The 15,543-nt window shown below is 40.8% G+C and overlaps 1 protein-coding gene across 6 annotated transcripts in view; it reads left to right on the forward strand.

Annotated features, from left to right (window-relative positions):
- Nucleotides 1-15,543, forward strand: part of Mdr49 (Multi drug resistance 49) — a 73,597-nt gene that overhangs the window by 29,661 nt on the left and 28,393 nt on the right. For 2 of the 6 annotated variants that reach the window (XM_072007966.1, XM_072007970.1), the window contains exon 2: nucleotides 1,157-1,543. The exons of 3 other annotated variants lie outside the window; for them this stretch is intronic. The gene's annotated coding sequence lies outside the window, so the exon portion shown is untranslated. Of the gene's footprint in view, nucleotides 1-721; nucleotides 1,544-15,543 lie in introns of those variants that run through there. One more of the 6 variants, XM_072007968.1, reaches the window with a different exon arrangement.

Raw genomic sequence — 15,543 nt, forward strand, 5'->3', positions numbered from 1 at the left:
TATGTTTCTTCCATTCCCATACAGCTTCGTGACACAGGGATAACTCTTCCGATGGAGTATCATAGCTCTTTCCTTAAGTATCGTCGTTGGTACAACAGTCGCGTTTTGCAAAGCTTGCAGCGACAACGATCGGTCTTCCGCGAATTTTCTAAGAGGGAAAACCGGGATTTCCTCGTTCTCTGTTCGATCGTGTCTCTTGTTGTTCGATCACGTGTGTTCCTTGTTTCATCCATGAAGAACCACGACGCATATTCGAAATAGCTTTAACGAAGCTATGTCGAATAAGGAAATTCGTAATTCAAGAAAAACCCGTTTCTTTCTCGTAGTTGCGACAGTTTCGTCGATATTGGCGACACGTTTTTTCCTGCACGTGCATACATAATATCTGACATACGGATCGATTCGAAGAAAACTGTCGTTACTTCATCCGATGTCTCGAGGTTGTTTCGATTAGAATATTTCCCATATTTATTTTATATGTTTGTTAGATTACGAGTTTCTTCCGTATGTCATCCCATCACATTTATATTCTGCATTAATTCATTGCGTTTTCCTTTATGTTGTAATTCTTTGATACTATCAGTAAACTCAGCTACATTAGCTTTATTTTACCGCGAGGAAACTGCGCGTCTAAATCCTATTTCGAAAAGATTAGACATTAGACAGACACAGAAAAGATAGTACACTTATTCATATAGAGCGGTCCTCTGTACATCTCCATTTCTTATTTGTGAAACCAGGCCGCAACAAATTGCATACCACAAGTAGAATACGAAGGGTTAATCCTCAACCACGTACTACACGATCGTTTATCATTTAATCATTACACATTCGAAATAAATCAGCGATTCGATCTACTGTTACCATATTCTCACCATAACATTCCTAGAACTCTAGAGAATAGCGAAAGATTAACAGAAATCGCTCGAAAGTTAAATACGTACGATAATCGAACTCCTGTTTCATCCAATTGTCTCTAATCACGTATTGGCGATCGGTAATTGTACGGCATATTAAATTACGATCGGTGGCGCGGTGACGGTTGATCGGGTGCTACGACCGAGAACGAGGAAACCCAGCCGCATGTAAACTCGGGGAGACGGCGTTATCTCGCCGATGTCACCTCGAGCGTATAAAAGACGGACTCTTTCGACAGGTGGCTTCAGTAATTCATACTCGTGCGAGGCCGACCGATCCCGCCAGATTTAGTTCTCGTTCCACGTCGCGTGTGAATCTTCCCCACGAACACACGGTTGTTTGGTGCTGTGCGTGTCTAAGGTCATAGACAACGTCGTTCTGCTCTCTTCATCCCCTTGGCTCCCGACGCTTCGACCCAACTTTTGGATACATCTTCGATCGATCTTCGTTGGATCACGCGGTTCGTGCACGGCCGTGGGATACGCGTGCATTGACAAGCCGCATAGTGAAGCCTAGTGAAGTTGCGAGGGACACTTATGAAGGGGTCCGTCAACGCACCGAGGCCTATCGTTGATCAAAACAGATATATTTGGGATAACGATTGGAAACAGTAGCTTGGTACAAGGTACGTGATAAAAGTGCTACCGGGGGTTCTCTTGGATTTAATTATCGCACGTTGAAATCTTCTTTGTTAATTCGGCGAATTTGTGCGACGATCGTGATCATTGAACTCGTCGATAATATTTTTTTTTTTTATTATTTTCCACAGTCATCGGGTTCTATTAATATACTGGGCTTAAAGTATCGCGTCGTCGTAATCGTCTGGAGAGTATCGATATTTTTGGACGATCTATATTTTTCAATCAGCGAGATGTTTGGAAGATATGGGTATTAAAAATTGCTCGGAGTAGATAGTAATCGTGCACGTTTATGGGTTGTTTCATATAGACGATACGGGAACCACGTGTTTGATGATACGTTTACATGGGAACGATTAATCACCATTGGCTAATACACGGTTATCTGCTAGACCCTGGAAAAGGGTCGATCTAATCGGCGGAGGATATCAAACGCGTATGCTAGAATATATCAAGTTGATGCAACAGGAATTCATAGCTTGCATTGATTTTGACCTATGTTCTACGCACGGGTCAAATCACTTATCTTTGAAGCGTGCTTTACCTTGATCCCTTGTCAGACGCATTTGTATCGTGTTAATTTATTATTCCTACGATTCGTGGATCGACCGTTTCGCTTCGAAGCGGAAGAAACTTTATAAGCGGAATATAAAGTTTCGTCTGTCGTTTTAACGTTTTAACGTTGAACTTTGACGAAGCCTAACGAATACGCGGAAGGTAAACGACCATAGAGATGGAATGCGACGGAATGAAACCCTGCGTCGCCTCTTAATCCTATTTAAAATCGAATCACCGACAAGCGGGTTCGTCTTCGTTCGTCGACGTTTTCGTGACCTTTTTTCCGCGACCTGTTGCCGTCAAAATGGCACGGAGGTACCACGATTAGAAGGAACATCGTACGTCGCTGTTTCGCTTATCATAATCCTGTCGTACGTACAGATTTGCCGATTCGATGAAACGAACTCGCCAGGAAAATATAACGTTTCTAAGAGGGGAATTTTCACTCGGGACAACCTGAAATTATTTTATTTGTATTTTCCAGCGTTATTTAATTTTTTCACCGTTTCTCCCCTGTGTCTATTAATTCCGCAACAGTTCTATAATTATCGTCCGTAGTTCTCGTTCACAGTTTTTATTTATTCGTTCGTCGTTCCTTTTTTCCACGTTCACATAGGCGGGTTCGTTTGAATAGAGCTTGAAAAATTCAAACGTACCAAACAAATCTCGGAGGACCGGCAGTTGCAGCAACGGAATGCTAGCAGCTAGTAGCAGAAACGCTGTACCAAAATAATCTTCGTGCGCAACTTTTATTAAAGCGTTGGCTGCGAACTGGCACAAGGCTCTGTTAGGATAGTCATGTTCGTTGACCTACATGAATGAGAAATCGCACGATTTACCAATTTTCACGGGAATTCGCTTACTCGGCTTTGCTATTCCATACTCGTATTAATCGTGTGTATTTCGCTTCTATATTCTCGTGGTTATTACCAGAACGAAACTCAAACCGGATGGGTGCTATTGCGTTGTAGCATTATTATCACACTCGAAATAAACTTGGTTGATCCATTATTGGCTTTATGGAGGTAAACTGGTAGGATGCCAAATTTTATCCGACTGTCTCTGTCTGTAAACAGAATGGAAAGCGGTCGTTGGAAGAGGAAGAGGGACACGATCTCTCGTGGTGCAAGTCACTTGCCGTGTTTAAGACGGAACGACGATTTGTCGTCTTCGAAAAAGTATATTTCTCGAGGATCGACGATGCACGAAGATGTATAGAACGCTGCGCCGGGCAACAAAATATCGAAGTGTAATCGGAAATATTTACTAGCGTTTTTCCACACGGAGAATAGTCGCGGGTATATTTTTTCTCCATGTTTTATCGAGCTTTTTATCGTTTGTGCTGCCAGCAGCATCGCGACGACGAATGGCGTTCGGCTACCGACGTTATTCCTTCTTACTCCGCAAATGCTCTCTATATTGCTTTCTTTTATTTATTTTGGTTGAAACTTGACGATCGAAAGGATTCTGTCGGTTCTATCGCGTCGCTTGACTCATTATCGAAGCAAAATAAAATTTCGCTGCGACATTATTTATCTGTAAAGTGGATCAGTCGCCGCCGGAATTCTGCGCACTTCTCCCTTCTGCTTTTAATCGTATTATGACGTAACGCTGCTTTGGAAATTTTCGAAATTCATGTAGGTCAGACACCCGCAGGTGGGAAAGGCACAATTATATAATGTGACAGTCATTTTTCATCGACCCTTATCTTAACGACAATAGTCAAACAATATGAGATTATAGATTGTACTATTGGCGCCGTTTCGTTACTCTTTTTCTGGCTATCTTCGCTTTTGCGTGGACAGCAATCGTTTGGCGGCTAATTTATTTGATAAACAATCGCTGTATCGTGCTTGTTCAATTGTGTACAGTAGGACACGAAGTTTTGATTGTTTACGAGAAAGCATAGATTTTTTGATGAAAGAGTAACGTTGTTATCGCGTTTTATTTCGCTTTTTCGTCTGGACACGTCGAGAATTCGCGTTGACATTTTGATGGAAGTTTAATAACTCCTCCTTTTATCATCGTTCCACGAACTTCCGTCATTATCTCTGACACGACCGTACAAGTCTGTCGACGTTTTCGCGGATGTACAAACAACTTTTGTGTTTCTCAATATAAGCAACAAAGCCGCAATAGCGTAGCCTCGAAGGTGACGATATCAAATCTCTTTGAGCTGTTTCAACGACCGTTTCACGATTGAAATTCGTTGGATTCGTTCGCAGCACAACTTTGTCGTAGTCTGTTTCCCGACGATGAGACAACCGAATCGATAAATCTGCTTCTATCGACCGATTCGTCGCGTAATTAACGCTAAAGGTTAATCATACAAAAATATTATCATTTGTTATAGGAAATCGTTGTGTCTACGACAATTACGCGTGCAACTTTACAATGACAATTATAAAACGTGCAAATAAATAAATACTTGTTGTCTCTGTCTGGTATCATCAATAAACTGATTCTTGGGTTGCACCACCACTGTTGCCAGGTTATTTTCATCGCAGATACGAAGTTAATAATCGTCTGTTTTGTGGAAGATTTATTACGAACCGTAAGGGGTATCGAGATTTTCCATTGCTTGTTTAAGGCATTTTATATAATCGAACTTTTATCAAATTTTACCATTTACGAGTTACAAGTTATCGATATTGGTTAATATCCTTGTACATCATTAACAAGTTTGATAAAAAAAAAAAAAAGAAAATGAAATTTTACTAGCGAATTTTACAAATTACAAATAATTTGATTACTAAAAAGTATGAAATAGTAAAGGAGACGTCTATTGCCTATAATCTGTAACGTATTAATTATTATCGATACATATTATCAATCGGTAAATTATTAAATTAGAAAGCTCTGATTGGAACAATTCATTGATCAAATGCAATGATATATCACCAGAGACCCCACGTGTATAATCTTAATTAAGTCTTTTACAATGATACGAGATAGCAAGAAAGATCCATGCGCCACGGTTGATTGACGGCATGAGATTATATTTTCATGAATATTTGCTTACACAAAAGCTTAAAATCCCGTTCAGATTAGCCAGGTTATCTAAATTCAAGAAACTCGACGTTTCTTTATTCTCAAAAATCTGTCGTTTATTTGACACCAAGTATCCTTTGTTCCTATTTCTATCTATTCGCGAGTCAATCAAAGTAAATTCATTTCAAATAGTACGAAACGCTTTAACAAGTGTCTAATAATAATATCGATTTGTATCTTTATGCTTCTTTCTATGTTGTCTCGCGAAAACTCGTCCACGAAAGCATCGTCGTAATGGGATCGACGAATCAAAGAACAAAGATGGTAAAATTCGATTGGCAGTGTTCAAAGGGTAGGCTTTGCTCGAAGGCTCGAAAGCTCGTTACCTTCGACGCTGAAATTTACGGGTCCGATCACGACAGGGCGCAGGGATACGGAGCGGAGATTTTCGCGGCGACGCGACCTTCTGTGTTGATTCGTGTAACAGCGTTAAACTCTAAACTCCCTTAACTGGATTGGACGGTCGACGAGCCGCGGATAGTTAGCGGCAGCTGTTGCGCAAAGGATTGCCAGCCCCCGTCCGCTGACAAGATCCCCGGTCGCTTTAATCTCCTTTGTTACGCGAATTCTCCACCTCCTCGTGTAGACTCTAACGACTCGAAATTCCTGTGAAACGTGGCCGTCCCCTTCCAATTATCGTCACCCGCGATCCACGGAGTTTTCGCTATCGCTATTTTTCACTATCTTTTTTTTTTTTTTTTAATCACTTCCTTATCCTTTTTTAAAATTCCTTTTTCAAAGCTTTCTTTTTGTATCGTCTTTCCTCCGTGTCGACTCCTCGCGTACACGGAACGAAACTAGAGAGAATTGGACGCGAATCGACGGAGCAGCCAAGCGCTTTAGAGGATGGTAACCCACGATCGGACGCTGAGTGGGATTATTCGTTGCGGATTTGCAAGCTCGTATTAATCGAAATTGTTAGTTCGAAAAAGTTGATACGAAGTGTTTTTTTAAACTTTCTATTGGTTCTACAACTGTCTGATTGAATTTCGTTCCAGTGCATCTCGATATAGTAAAAGGGGTAGATGGTTTGTTTGCATAGCTGTTTGATAAATGATTTGTTTCTACTTGATATCGCTCGCTTTATCGCGCGCCGATGCTCGAAGATTCCCAGATTTCTTCTTTGAAGCAAGTTAATACGCCAATCCTAGAGAAGCTATCGGTCCTAAGGATTACTGGTCAGTAAGATCTACATCTTTCGCCAGGTTTTATTTTATGCCGTTTTATCGCTTCGATCCTCTTCCCTCGATTATCGTTGGTAGGAGAGGAGATAGGACGATGGGGTGGAAAGAAGCGTTGGAACAATGTCGAGTTTCGGCTTTGTGATATCGACGTTACCTAGAAGCAGCGATTGGGAACAGCTTCTCTGCGACGGAGTTAATTTTTACAAAGGGATTAAGCGTTTTCGAGTCAGACACGGAGAATATCTTCCCATTTGTCACGAAAAGGATTAGTTTGGTCGCGCGAAAACGAACTTTCTCGTTCGTTCTTTTTCCCTTTCTCTTTTTTCGCTTCCCTTTCTATCCGAATTTTGAGCACTGAAATCTGTTTTCCCTCGTCTTCGCTTGTTTTTCTCTGTCGGTCCCTTCGCTATTAAGAACGTTTAACACTCTGTAACTAGGTTTCTGGTTTTATTTTTATTACATATTTTACTTATACTTCGCTGTCTGAGCGCTTGCTACGTATAAATCGCTTGATAAGTCCGATTCAAATGATGGGCTATTTTGGGATATTTAATTCATCCGAAATTCTTCCAATTCTTCTTTGTACCAAACAATTCTACAGCTGTCAACTTGTATGTAATTTATGTATATAATTGTTGGTTCGTTATCATAATTTTTCGCCACGTATTTCGAAAATTTATCTGCTGTAAAGCTGTAATCTGTTTTCTGCCAATTTAGAACAACTAGCAACGTTATGCACGAAATTAGAAAGTGTTTTAATACTCGTAAATAACAGTGCATATTATCGTAATAGACTTTTAACTTATTTCCGTACAATAACGTCTTTCTTTTACCTGTTATTTTTATCTACCAAAAGATTAATCTCGAGGATAAACAAATGAATAATTCGATGAAGTTTCGAATCTAAATGTCTCGCGGCACGATCATATCACAAACCGAAATAATGATAGATGGATGGCTTATCGATCTGGCGATATCTTTAAAATCATCTCCGGAATTCCCAATCGCGTGAATGGTTTCACGCCACTTTGTCGTTCTCGAAATCTCTGTTAACATTTGTTTCCGCATCTCAGTTCCAGAAGCGACGCTCCTCTTCTCCTCTTTGACATCATTTTGACGCTAGGAAATCTTCGATGCTTTTCACCGCGCAACTCGAATCGTCGAAATCACGGAACAACGAGACGATTGTAAACACAGCGTGTGTTTGCGTTCCTCGGCGATACGTCAAGGAACACATCGTCGTCGCGATCCTCGTTCGTCCGTTTCTATCGGTGGTGCAACACGATGGTACAAGGTGTACGTTCTTTGATGGCCAATGCTTACAATCTGAGGAAACTTTTCTTCGGAATCATTGTGGCAATATTGAAATAAACGACGATCATCGTATCTCGATCGATCACAGTCTCTTATTAATATCTCTTATTAGTCACAGAGATACGACCACCAATGAGTAAACTAAGTCTGACGTTGGATTACTTTCTGATAACACTGCCACTGTAATATCACCGGGTTCTTCCAATGCTTTACATCAGTATCAATTAATCGAGGCATTACCAACAATAGATTAATCTCAATACACGACAAATCGAATGTTTCGTTATCTAGAACAGATATCAGTCTAATCAAATATTCAGTGCAGCAACTAATCGATTTGAGAATTTGTCATTCTATTAAATAATAGTGTACGTTCTAGCACTTGGAAGATATATTTACTTTCGAGTAGAAATTAATCGATTTGTAAAAACTTTGTCACGATATTTGCCCACAGCTTCATGATTTAATTAGATATTATATTGTGTGGTATAATTACGGATACATGCATATATTCAATTATGTTATACGATGAATATTTCGCTAAGAACATTTGCAATATATTGGACAAAAATGAAAGACGCTAGAATATTCCTTTGCTTCCTCGAAGAAAGGCGAACATAGACAAAGATCGTTCCTCGTCTTCAGTTTCGTATTATCTGGATTTTCTTTAGGAAAAATATACTCCTCTACCTTTGTTGGATTTATACAGATTATAGGAATAAACGAATACTACGAAATGTGCTCTAGTCCGCTTGCAGCCTCAATTCGGCTGCACGTTTTTCTGCCGTCTCGTCTTGATTAGTTAGACTCAGACTCGCTTTATTCGATGTCCAGATGCTTTTCTTGGCAACGCAAGCTCCATTCGCGATCGCCGTTCTTGGCAACGAGAATACACCTTTTTAGTGCTTAAAGAATACTTTGCTCGGTGACCTCGTAGAAAATCAGCGCCTTTGAACGAGGCGTCCCTCGTTTCGCCATTATCGCGCGATATTTTCGGTTTACCAGGTCGATGTAGCGAGAGAAAAGGACGGGGCGAGACGGAGAATCCGAGACGTACGTCTTCTGCCAACGTCGAAGAAGCTTCCGCGAAATCGAGTTGGCAAAAGAGTGGGCGGTGTTGGCCAGACTCGCCCAAGGTTGCAGACGATCTCGTCTGTCAGGTCCTCCACGTATTTAGCCTTTCGATCGACGCACGTGGACGTCGGATCGCGTGTATATAAAAATATCACCAGACGATTTGCTCGCGAATGATACAAGCTTCCTTACATTCTTTACGAAATACTCCTTTCTCTTTCTTTTCTTTTTTGTTTAGCGTTTATGCTCGAAGAAATTGAGCCGCTCGGCGCGTGTAAGTGTACGGCTTATTCTCAAAATAGCCGCCGAGGCACGCGTTTGTTTCTCAGTTTGCGTCACTCGAGCCGTAATCTCCACTATGACGTACTCTTATAATTTTCTTACATTCTATACGAATCTATACGAACGTGCAGTTCGCTAGTTCGAATATTTCAGTGAAAAAATCGGGCTTCTTATTTACTATAATTTTTATCCTCGGCCAAGCGAATTTCATCTTGCGAACATTTTTCACACGATCGTAAATATTAGGTCGTGACCTTTTCATTTACGTAAACAGGGTTCGATGAAGTTGAAGAAATGACAATTCTCAGTCGAAATAAACTCCGCTCGAATTGATAATTTCTTATCGTATTTTTGATCATTTTTTCATCCTTCGTTCGTGAAATTTGGCCGACGTCGAAGCAAAATATACGACAAAATGTTTCTAGCGTCGTGGATTTTGGAGAAGCATTCTCCAGTCAGTGGATGGTTCTCCAACTCATCTTGTTTTATGTTTCTCAAAGTTTTATATACAATGTACGGATGAGAATTATTTTGTCGCAGTCTCTTCCCGAAGGAGCTGGCAAAATCGGGTTTTTGTTTGAACTTCTTCGTGACATGATATTCGATAAAAATAATCAGTAAGAGCCACGAAATATAAAAAATGAAGGAAAGATAGTGAATTCCACTGCCAACCCTTTATATTCTAAGGGAAAACATCATCGAATTATTGATAATGAGCCAAAAGTTTGGCTCGTATATCGCAGGATTCGCTTCTTACGCCAGAAATCCAGAATAATCGTTCAATAAACGAAAGGCGCTTAGTTGGAAGCTCGAATTGACTAACGTTATCGCTCGCAGAAAATCTAGAGATACGCAGATATTTTGGATATTTTTGGTGATTCACGAGACTCTATTACGTAGAATTGGATCAGCGCTTCTATCTTGTTCCAGAGATGCTCGTTGCACAGAATTATAATAAATTTATCGTCTGAATGAAACGACATTTACGATTTACCGCGGTTTATTGGCTCAGAAAGAAACGGTTTCTCTGTGTGCAATTCAAACGAAATATTCGTTTGTTTCGATAGCTTTAATAAGCGGAAAGATCGTAAACGTCGATTAAATTGTTCCAGTCGTTGTAAAGCAAGTCGGAGACGCGACGTACAAGCGGTAGAAGCGGTAGGTCCACGGAACGTCTAAAATTAGTCGGCGGCCGATTACGGAATTCGTTGGTTCGTCGACTAGACGTCGACTACGAAAAGGAGGCCGCGAAACGCGTAATCGTGATCGTTAATAACGAAGGATACTTAAAATAAATTTTCTCGAATAACACGGTCGGGCCAAGATAAATATTGAAAGCAGATGACGAAGAAAAATAAGTCATCATACCATTGATCGACCATTTGAACGATAAACTAACTTGTGTTTTAACATGAATATCATAGATCACTATATCGATGTGCTAGCTTTTTAACACTAGAATTAACGAACTCGTGAAAGTGACGGATTTCATACTTTTTTTTTTTGATAATACTATTTCCATTGTTTCACTTTCGTTGGCACGGTATATTGTTATATTTATTGGTACAGTATATTTGGATACGGATTAAAATTAAACGTCGTAGGATTAATTAATTTCATTTCTCGATTTTGTAACGCTAGGACTATTATCGTTTTGACAGGTTTTAAATTCTTTGTTTTTGCGATTATTAATTTTAATTATAATCATCTGTGTGTATGATGATCATTTCGGTCGGTGTTTTAATAAAAAATTCACGATCTGCAAACGGACGAACGTTTTTCAATGAAACGTTTCCTCCGAGCGGAAGAAGTTGGTTCAAGCATTCATCGTTGGTCGAACAGAGCATTGGTAAAATATTCTCGAATTCCAGAGGAATTTTTTTCCACGGCACATCGTTAGATTCGGATCTGGAAACGCGACCGACAGCCGCCACGAATTAGATGATGGCACGGTTCTCGAACTCTCCACATGCAGTCGGGTTTAAGGCCGCGAGAAGTGTACCCGCTGGCCGTTTGAAAATACAATGGAAATTAATTTGTCGGACTTAACGAACCTCCGAGAGCACAAAGCAGCCGAGCACGGTAAAGCGGAATCGCTTTAATTATAACTCTCCTCGGTCGAGGATCTCGTCGGCGGTAGCTTTATAATTCACGATTTCTGTTCTGGCGAAAAAGCTGCCCGCTGAAAAATTCCCACCTTTTGTACCGCTATCAGTCAGAGATGATCTCAGCTCGTGGTGTTGTATTATTTTTGTTACTAATTAAACAGCCGCAGCCTCCGTAAATTACGCGTCGATCGTAAATACGCGAACCACGGCCAACTGGCTACGCGTGCTTTTGACAGATACCAGTGGATTAAAAGGTATCCCTTTTTCAATGCTGGCTGGCCCGCGTTGCTATCTACGAGGTGTTTCGTTCCTTTCGTCGTAAAAAGGTTGAACGATGTATTTAATATGGATTCAGAAGGAAACAAAACGTCGAGAACTTGTTTTTTTTTTTTTTTGGATAGGCGATTAAGAGGTTTAAAGAAAATAGGGTACAAGTCACGATGTTTTCAATTTCTTGTAAGAATAACTGAAACTTTTGTGGAAAAGAACAAATTTCAAAGTGCAAATTAATTTACTTTTGGTGGTACTGATTATTTTACACTTTATTAAATCAACATTTAACTGGCATCTGATATTTGCTGAAACTTAACTTTTTTAAATAAATGAGAAAGATTCAGTTTCATTCGGCGTAAAGAAATTTATCAGCGAGGATAGGGAACAGCGCGTAAGGGGAAAAGGACGTTCTATGGTCAGACGCACTGGAAACCGACAACGCTAATCGCTACGCTTGTCTGTATCTGTCCATATACATTCTACGGTAAGATTGCTTTCGACGTACAGGCTGTAGTTACAGCTGCACGCGATTAACGATGCATCGAGATTTACATGGAACTAAGCAGATGGATAACGAGTAAGACCGTAGCTACAGCGGACGTGAATCCGCGCAAACTGGCGCTGTGACAAACTCAGTACGTCAAACCGTCAAATGCGCGTTTAGATTCTAATGGACGTATGCATTGCGATCTTCGGATCTTCTATTCGCTCGCTCTAACTACAACCTGAAGATTATCCAAACATATAGTCACTAATTCATCGTTCGACGACTTATTCCGCAGCGACTTGCCTATAATTTAGATTTAATAGCAATTTCGCGGATAAACATTTATCGATCTTTGACAGAATTTCAGAAGATACACGAAACATTGTTCCTGAAAAAAATTATTCGAGTCACCGGTGACCACGCAAGGATTATGCGACGCTCACCGCGGTAACTCCGTTGGAAATTAGTTTCCAAGCTTAATGGAGTTTCGCGATTGCGAAAGGTGCCGCGACGAACGACGAAAGTCGTCGGCGAACTTTCCCGTGTAACTTTAGCAATTTTTCCCATTAGCCGCGATTTTTCAGCAGCGGAACACGCTCCTGACGAAGTTTACCGCCTTGCTGGTGCGCGGTAGTACAGAAAGAAAGAGGGCGAACGATATCCGAGCAGACCGACTCGCGAATACATTAGCGCGACAAAACTTCGCACGGATTGTTTTCCTTGCCGAAATTTGTTCTTCGCCGTGTTACGGGGATCTCGAAAAGATTGGTCCGCGAATTCGAAAGAAAGATTACGATTCCCTTGGGAAATTAACATAGAACCATGGAACTTGCACGTTTCTAACAAGATTAGTATCAATGAAGCTGTAAATTGTTTTAATCGCTACGAACTTCACGAGCTAGAGCTGCTATTTCTAAACACGTTCAAATCGATTCATTAATTCACAATATTATTCTAGAACTTTCCATGGTTTTTACTATTTTCACTTCAACGTTACACGAATGCTTCCAGGTATTGTTGTTGGGTACATTATACGTCTGACGTCATTATACAACTGATGATCTTCGTTATTGTCCATACACAGGACAATATTCTTACATATGAGGCGAATAGGCTGTCATGATAGTTGTAAGTTGCTGGTGTGTAGAGTGAGACAGGTTCTGTCTGCGAGTGTAGATGGCGTTTTTGATGGGGTTCTGCTGGATCTTTCTTCTCATTTTTTGGGTCGTGGAAGAAAAATTGGACTCCGGGTCGCCGGGATTTGAACCCGGGTCCCGAACGTTCGTAACCTAAAGCGCTAACCACTGCGCTGCCGTTGTCCGACACTAGTTAGTGTCGAGTAGTGATATTTTGTTGTCGAGTGCCGACACATATAAAAATCATTTGGGAAGAATTACAGAAAAATATCGACGACCCTGCAGAATATCGAATATCCTTCTCTATTTTCTCTTCTTCAAAACTTTGGATCATTATCTGTACTAAATAATCCTCTGGCAATAAATTGCCAAAAACGTGTATCACAGTGGAAACATTATGGAAATTATTCGACAAAGAAATCCCGTTCTTTTAAAATGAAAGACTTTGGACTGTGGACACTTTCAGGGTGAAATAATATTTGTTCAAAGGACAAAATCTCACGATTTCGTTAATAATACTCGACGAGTAAGTTTGCGAACGGGATGACAAAACGGTGCAAATGCGAGTCCATATCTCGTTGGCAAGGCCTTCCGCTCGACTTCCGGTTCCACGGGCTCATCGATGATTTACGAGCCGCGAAAAAGAGCGGCCAGAGCACCGGGGATAAGACGTGTCCCGGGCAAGAGAGGTCGGCCTTGCAACTTCAGAGACAATTTATCGTTGCATCGATCCCGCAACGAACGGGAAATTTTATAAACTGCCTTTCGAGAGGGCAACGAAGGAAAAATTGGATCGCGTGTACCCGGCCGTGGAGAAGGGTGAGGGGTTATTGGAACGGAGACAAATGAAATCGGAAAGCTCTCGTTCGCATGAAATAGGATAATTCGAAATTGACCGGTCCCCCGATGTCGCCGATCCCTCGCGGCTCTTTATTACTCCTCGTTTCTCAATTCCAGCTTTCAAAGCAACCGTCTCGTTAATAAAAGCTCAACTTCCGGAGAACTTTCTGTTCTCGTAGCTTATTGCCCGTTAGATTCTCGCTGAATTTCGCGAGGATATCCTAATCGAATTCGAGAATGTCATACGTGTGTGAAAATGATATTAATAATATTTATTTATTTACTTTCTACTGGTGCAACAGCGTTTGGTAAATGTTATAAATGTAGTATCGTGGACGAATGGTCTAAGAAATATCTGATGAATCATTATCACTTAGTTTCATACGTCACAATATTGTTTAAGTGCCTTTAGGCCAAAAAACACCTGGCAAGTGTTATTAGGTGAACCACAAAACAATATTGCGGGAAGGCTGTCCAGGAAGTGACATAACTGGTCGCTGAACGTAGCCACGGTCACGGGAGGGACGTGTACCTAACAGAGGTATGGAGTAATTAAATAGCTTTCCTTAAAAACAAAGATTGAAGGATACAGAGGGATACAGAGAGGTACGGAGAGGAGTATATAAGGGCAGTTCCACTTGGACCGAGAGAGTACGATAAGTTCGACTAGTCCAGTGAACAAGTACGTCGAGTCCCAAATCGTAATCGTCATCCCGTTGACCGTGTATTCGTTATCGAACCTAAACTCATCGTCATCGACATCTTGATTATTCAACCACCGCTATCGCTTGTTAAACTCTGTAATACATTCGCTTCAATAAATATCATCTGGTATACGACAACGATGGTCAACTCACAGGAAGATTCATTATGCGCTCCGCATTCCAATGACAATCCGACATATATATATATATATATCGATACGTTGCGTCGTTATGCTTCAAGTTACCAAAGCGAAGGTACGGTAAAGTTGCCCTCTATTCGTCGGCGAAAGACGAGACGACATAACAAAAGAACGCTTGATCAAAGAGCAAAAGTAATGAGAGATACGGACGATGGGAATAAAAAGGACGGTGGCTTCTTTTTTTTCCATTTATTGGCTTTCTCTCGTTTACTCAACGAAGTCTCGTTTAGAGTGCTTTTGATCCTTATTACTGGGTACCGAGACTCTCGCCCATCGTTGATGTACGGAAAAAGAGAAAGAGCAGGAGAAAACGCTATCTTAAAAGATTTTAATCATATTACATCGACTATTCTATGGAGTTAGGAATAAATTAATGTACCGTGTCTGATCGAATTATCTCGATGTAATTCGTCTTCCAAGTACGAACAATGGCGACATCGAGATCCTTCTTCCGACGATTAAAGACGTGTCTGTACAATTAAAAGGGTGGACCGGTTTTTCGTTGAAAATAGTTACCGAAGAGCAACTCTGTTTCGCGATTAAAGACCACCTACTAACTCAGACCGCAACACGACCTAATGACTTAGCCGTTTTTATCGCGTCGTTTATTCGACAATTAGAACAGCAATTGGATGCAAGAAAGACCGAGCGTTGTAGAACGCAAGTGGCAAATTGCAGTTGCTTAACATTAACGCTTTGTCGCTTGTAGCGGTTTCATTTGCACGGGTTCGCCAAAGTCTCGTTGTCATGCACTTTTACTATGATGACCCATCAGA

The sequence above is a fragment of the Bombus fervidus genome, chromosome 7 (genome assembly GCF_041682495.2).
Source record: "Bombus fervidus isolate BK054 chromosome 7, iyBomFerv1, whole genome shotgun sequence".
NCBI classification, from domain to species: domain Eukaryota; kingdom Metazoa; phylum Arthropoda; class Insecta; order Hymenoptera; family Apidae; genus Bombus; species Bombus fervidus.